Source organism: Brachypodium distachyon, chromosome 2 (genome assembly GCF_000005505.3).
Source record: "Brachypodium distachyon strain Bd21 chromosome 2, Brachypodium_distachyon_v3.0, whole genome shotgun sequence".
NCBI classification, from domain to species: domain Eukaryota; kingdom Viridiplantae; phylum Streptophyta; class Magnoliopsida; order Poales; family Poaceae; genus Brachypodium; species Brachypodium distachyon.
The window spans coordinates 54,887,309-54,893,308 of NC_016132.3; positions in this window are offsets into that span (position 1 = coordinate 54,887,309).

Consider the following 6,000-nt stretch of genomic DNA (forward strand, 5'->3'; position numbering starts at 1 on the left):
CGCTCTTACTGGCCGCGGGCTTCTTGGAGCCTTTCCCTTTCTTGGGAGCGGTGGGCGCCATGGGGAACGCGGGCGGAAGCTAGCAGGATTCAGGGGCACAAGGGAGCCTGAGGATGGAGAAGAAAGGTTGGGGGGCTAAGTGTTTGCTCCTCAGCGCAGCGGTGGGGTTTTATAGCACCCCGACGCTAAGCAACGGTCGCATCCGCACCTTACGGGTGTGCTGGGGATAACTACACTTCAAGAGGATAGCGCAGGGCGTGGCCTTAACCACCCGTGTTTAAGGGGGAGGTTAGGGCGGAAATCTCGCGCCCACTACTCTGCTCGTAACGGCATAATCCTTGAAGCAGCGCATAGACGAGGACCCAAAGCGGCTCGTGACCCACGCGTCGGTTAAGGGCATAGCCCGACAACCGACCAGGGAGGAGTCCACCCGGGAACAGGCGTTGTCGGCCCACGCCCGGGGGCTACGGTCGTACCAGTGGCACCCGGGGTACCACCGCTGCATGACACGTGGGCCAACTCGCTTGCTCCTCGGGAGGATCGCACCCCGGACAGCACCCCGCGAGCTGCTCGGGGAGTCACCAGCACGGCAGGGCTAGCCGGGCTGCGGGGGTTGCCCTGGAGGGCAGCAAGAGAAATCCCGCCTGGGCGCTTCTCGGGAAGGTTACTTGCCGGGAAGGGCGTTCCCGGGCGCAGGCGCCCGTTACAGGAGCGGGAACGAGTGGGCAGGACAACAACGCCACGTGGCCGCTCGGCAGGCTCCCCGTGCGCAGGGTTCGCCAGGACAAGGAGTGAAGCACACTCAAGCATTAAATGCACCGACAGAAAGGGGATTCCCAGAGCGATCCCCGTCGCCCACTGCCGGACCTAAAAGGGGGTGCTCGCGCATCCCCGGTGTCTGAGCCCCGTGCTACGACATCTCATCTGTCAGCAGAGGCCGCGGCATTAGTTTACCTGATCATGAGATCTGAAATCCAAAACTGTTTGGCTGTCAGAAGCCAAATGTTTTGGAAGATATCTTCTCAAAATTTAATCCTTTAAAGTTATTACTGATGAAAGAGATTTCATTTGATGGGTTGGCAGAAATGCCCAAGCAGCAATGGAATCGTCAATTCTCTTTTTTCTGCTTGCACCAGACTGATGCAAATGGTGATCCTATTGAGTTTGAGTACTCCGATGGTACTCGAGTACCCATGTACCCATCACATGTACATGACATCATAGGCTTAAAATCTGAGGGCGAACATATTTCTGTGATCGATGAGGATATTCCTGCAGAAAGAGTCAAAGAAGTTTGCAGGTCTCTAGGAGTGCAGGAGTTAACACTATCCAGTGTTTGGAGGGTGGTTGAAAAGTTTCTTGATGAACAAAGCACAAAGCAGGAACAAGAAGCTTTTCAAATAGGAATTGTCATAATGGCATTCGCATTTATGCTTGACTGCAGAGATCATGAGCCAAAGATGCCAAGATATCTATTTCCTTACCTGGTCAGTGTTGAGAAGTTGAAACAAGTGAACTACGGAAGGTGTGTACTTGATATTATAGCTATTGCTGCTCGGAAGGTTCAGGAACTGAAGAGAAGTCGTTATTTGACATGCACGGTAGGTGGTTGCTCCATTGTATCTCAGGTTAGTTTGAATTATAAATATTTCTTAATGCAGCATCATAGTGTTGAGATGATAAAATGTTTATATTACATCATGTTGTGTGCAGATTTTTTATTTGGATACCCTATATTTGGAGAGAGGAAAGCTATGGAAAATGTTTTCCCCAGGATCAAGGCCTACCATAAGGCAAAATTAGATTTGCTCATCAGTATGGACAAGAATACTCATAGTGTATACTTGAGCCAGTGGTACGGTTATTGCAAGGTAAATGTCGTTAGATGTTAGTACGTACTAAACAAAAAAAAAATCTCTCATATTTCTATTACGTCTTTGAAGCGATCCTCCCCCTTACTAGGGTTCGATCTTTGTGCTTACTGTGCTAGTCCCTGGATCGACTCGCTAGCACACACAGTTTCAAGATGTAATATCAAGATACAAAGGTCAAAAGTATATTACATCGCATTGATCCAGAATTTAAGAGTAACTTACATATTGCATAACCTCATGGGTTATCTCAAAAGAAAATAAAATCTTGCAGCGGAAGGCAGAAGATACAGGAGTCCCATAACAACTCCACAGTCGAAACATGTTGGAATGTAAACTCGCAACCCTAACAATTCGTACCTCACTCTTCACCTGGTTCACCTGCAACATTTAAACGTTGCAGCCACTAGAGGGTCAATACATTTAATGTATTGGCAAGTTCACCAAAGGGTTATAACAGAACCTATCAAGTACATGCAATATTTGGCAAGGTGGGGGTTTGGCTATTTGCATAAAAGCGTCAATGTTTAATCCTATCATTTTTAACCAAAATAGTTTTGAATTCTATTGGACACGGGGTAGAAACACCCATGCTTCTATTAACCTAGGCACATTGAGTAGAAACATCAATGTTCCTACCTAGTTCAAACCATTCATTGTATTAGGAAATTGGAATGAGTGAGACCTTCTTTACAGCCCCAATATCTAGTTGCTCATAATTGTCCGTAACCGGAGACACGGCTAAGTATTTAGTTTGACATTCTCGAGAGGTGGTACACTTTACCCACAAGAAATCGACGTGTTAATCCCTTGCTGTCCTCAGGGTAGAGTAGCAACGGCATCGATTACAGGAATTTTCAGAACATATTCTCCCAAACCACCCGAGGGACGCGTTCCAACCTACACTGCTATATACCGATGTCACCTCGGATCCAGGTTCATATTTCTTACATCCATCCTGGCAGAGCCCATAATACCATGTGGTTGTACTGGAAGCTACTAAACAGGAAACTAGTCCAGTCTCTGGTTATCCCGGGTGGCATCCCACATTGTGACGCAGGTGCTCCCCGAATCGCACGGGGAGACGACCATGGATGCTCCCGAATCACACGGAGAGACGACTCAGCGGGCCCCATAGAAATGGACCTAACGTCACGACATCCAAAAACTCAAAGCAGCCCACCCAGCACGGTTCATTGAATTACTTGTTTTGCCATACACTAGGAAAAATCATATTGTAATTCAATAGTATCACATTGTAATAATACCACCCTCGTATATTATCATAGCATAGCATTTTTACTACTAAGATGGCGATTGGTGGTGTGGACATGGCAAAGGGTATCCTATACTATTAGCATAGCATAGATACAATAATAATCCTAACAATGCAACTAATAAAAACTAGTACATAATAAAATAATGGGATGATGGTCAAAGTGAACTTGCCTGATTAGTGTTTTTGTATTCTTCTTCATTTCGATACTCACAGTTACCGCACTCCGTATAATCTATCGCGAAGAACGAAAAGCAATAATAAATGACTATTCGAGAACTCCAAGTCATAACTCCAAATAAAGAACCAAAACAATATACGAAGTTTAAATTAAATAGTACCTAACTACTGTTAGGCTATCCTAGGCATAGATCTAAGAGGTAGGAACAAGGTTGGGACAAAAGCGGAGTTGGAACGGAATTGATTTGGTAACCTACGGGCTGTTAATAGATACAATTTTCTAGGGGTCATGGGCTATGGTAGATGAACTTAAAAAGGTGCACAAAGTGGTCTAGAATCAAGAATTGGGTGTACTCTTGTCACAACAGAAAGAATGAACTGGTTTGAAAATATGGATCAACATATATGGGCTTTGGAACATTGCTAATCAATAAGACAATGTTAACAGATACAAAGTTTGGTTGGGCATCGACTAGTGTGGCTAAGTCTGGAATTTAAGTCTATAGGAACTGTTATAACTTAGTTACTTTGGCTGTTTGGCAAATGGTGCTAAATGGCAGAACATGGGATGAAAAGTATGCTACTGTACATTATTAAGATTGTAATTGCTAACCCAACAAGTCTCATCCCAAAAGGATCTACAGAGAATTAGCTACTGGCTTGCAAAGCTGGCTACTCTGATTCTGACAGATTAAAGATACTAACTTCTACTAAAAATGTACTGGTACTAATGGCTTCAAAAGACATAGGGCCAATGGGATGAATTAAACTAGATCTAAAAATATTTCAAAATCCACTGGTTTAACCTAAATAGGAGTTGTGAGTCAAAAAATACAGGCTTACAAAACAGGCTAATCTATAACAAGGTTTCTGTAACTAAAGGGTTAGAATTGGCAGTGTGGGAAACTGCGGAAGGTACTATTTTGCAATGACGATGCACTAGTGTGGATGAACTTGCAAAGGTGTTAAAATAGGTCTAGCATGTATATTTAGATTTGATCTTGACATGACAGAAAGAGTCATCTAATTTGAAGCAATGGCTCAAAAGATATAGGCTTTGGAAGATAGCTAACTGATGTGACAGTGTTAACAGATACGACTTTTGATTGAAGATGCACCTCTGTAGATGAATCCTAAGTTGTGAAAGGTGTACACTAATGTGTAAAACAATTTCCAACGAAGATGCCGTACTGAAGATCATGGAGACGGGGTATAAAATCTGGTCTGGTCTAGATAGGTGGATGTGCTCTAACTACAACAGAAAGATTCGGCCAAAAATGATACACTGATCAAAAGATATGGGCTTCTAAACATGACTAATCAAAACTGTTGCGGCTGAAAGGTTGCTCACCGGAAAAGACACGGAGTTCGCCGGAGTTGAAGGAGGACGGCGACGATGTCGACCTAGGGTTCGATGGGGCCGTCAAAGACGTCGAGGCGGACACCATGACGTGGCTTGCGCGGTCGTAGCATCTCCGGATGGCGACGGGCAGAGCTCCGGACGCGGCTTTGGCATGGGTTCGGGGACAACGCGGCCAACGGCATCAAGAGGTCACGAAACCTTGTCACAAAGGTAGGTAAGGGTCACATGAGTCTACCGGTGAAAGGAATCGAAGAACGGAGGTTCGGGGTGATCTCACCGGCAACAATGGTGGCGGTGACCGGCGGAGGAAGACGTCGACGTAGCCGGCTGTTCAGACGTTTTGAGGACAAACTTTCTACATGGGAGTGGGAGAGGAGAGGCAAAGGCTCAAAGTGACGCGCGTGGAATCCTTTTATAGGGGCCGAGGAGGGAGATCGGGAGCGGGATGTCGACGGCCGGCATTCGGGGCACCTCTTTTGGAAACTGCGATTATGAGAGGAAACTTCAAATTGATTTCCTGAATGGGTTCCCGAGATGGTGAGGATTGATGGGGTGGTTTCCTTTCGGAGAAAGACGCGCGGGAAGGAAAGAAATCGAAAAAAGAAAATACGGAAAGAATGGATTCCTCACGTGCAGAGGAGGAACACACCACGAGCCAGTGCTGGCTGGCTGGGGCGCTCAGTGGAGATGGGCCGGCCTAGTTGGGTCGGTCCGTTCTCTTTTTTTTCCTTTTTTTTCATTTCTGTTTTTATTAATAACTTTTCATTCCTAACTCCAAATAAATTCCAGTAAATTTGTAAATTCAAATCCTTCAAAGTGGGAACTTTTAGGACTTGAATCCTTTCAAAATAAAATAAGTAAAAATACTTTTGCTTATATAAATGTCATTGGGGCTTTATAAGTAATACATAAAATAGGTTTTGAAATCTATTATGGAACCTTTCTTTCATAAATTAGTTTAAACTCCAATAAAATATTGGGTTGGCATATTTTGCACTAAAACCCTTTCTTAGATAAATACCCCATTGGGTTGAACTCCAAATAAAATCTCATAATAATTATACGGTTCAATAAAATTCTCAAAGGGCTTTATAACACCAAATCACAAACTATATATGTTTGGGAAGTCACGTTATCCCACTCTCAACAATGGAATAAATGTTGGAATAACATTTGCACATGAGAATGTCACGTTATCCCCTTCTCGAATATTTGATAACTTCTTTTCGAAAACAAAGTGAACACGACAAAGCAAATATCGAGAGAAACATAGGTGATTCATTATATATGTTTTCCAACCATATACTTGG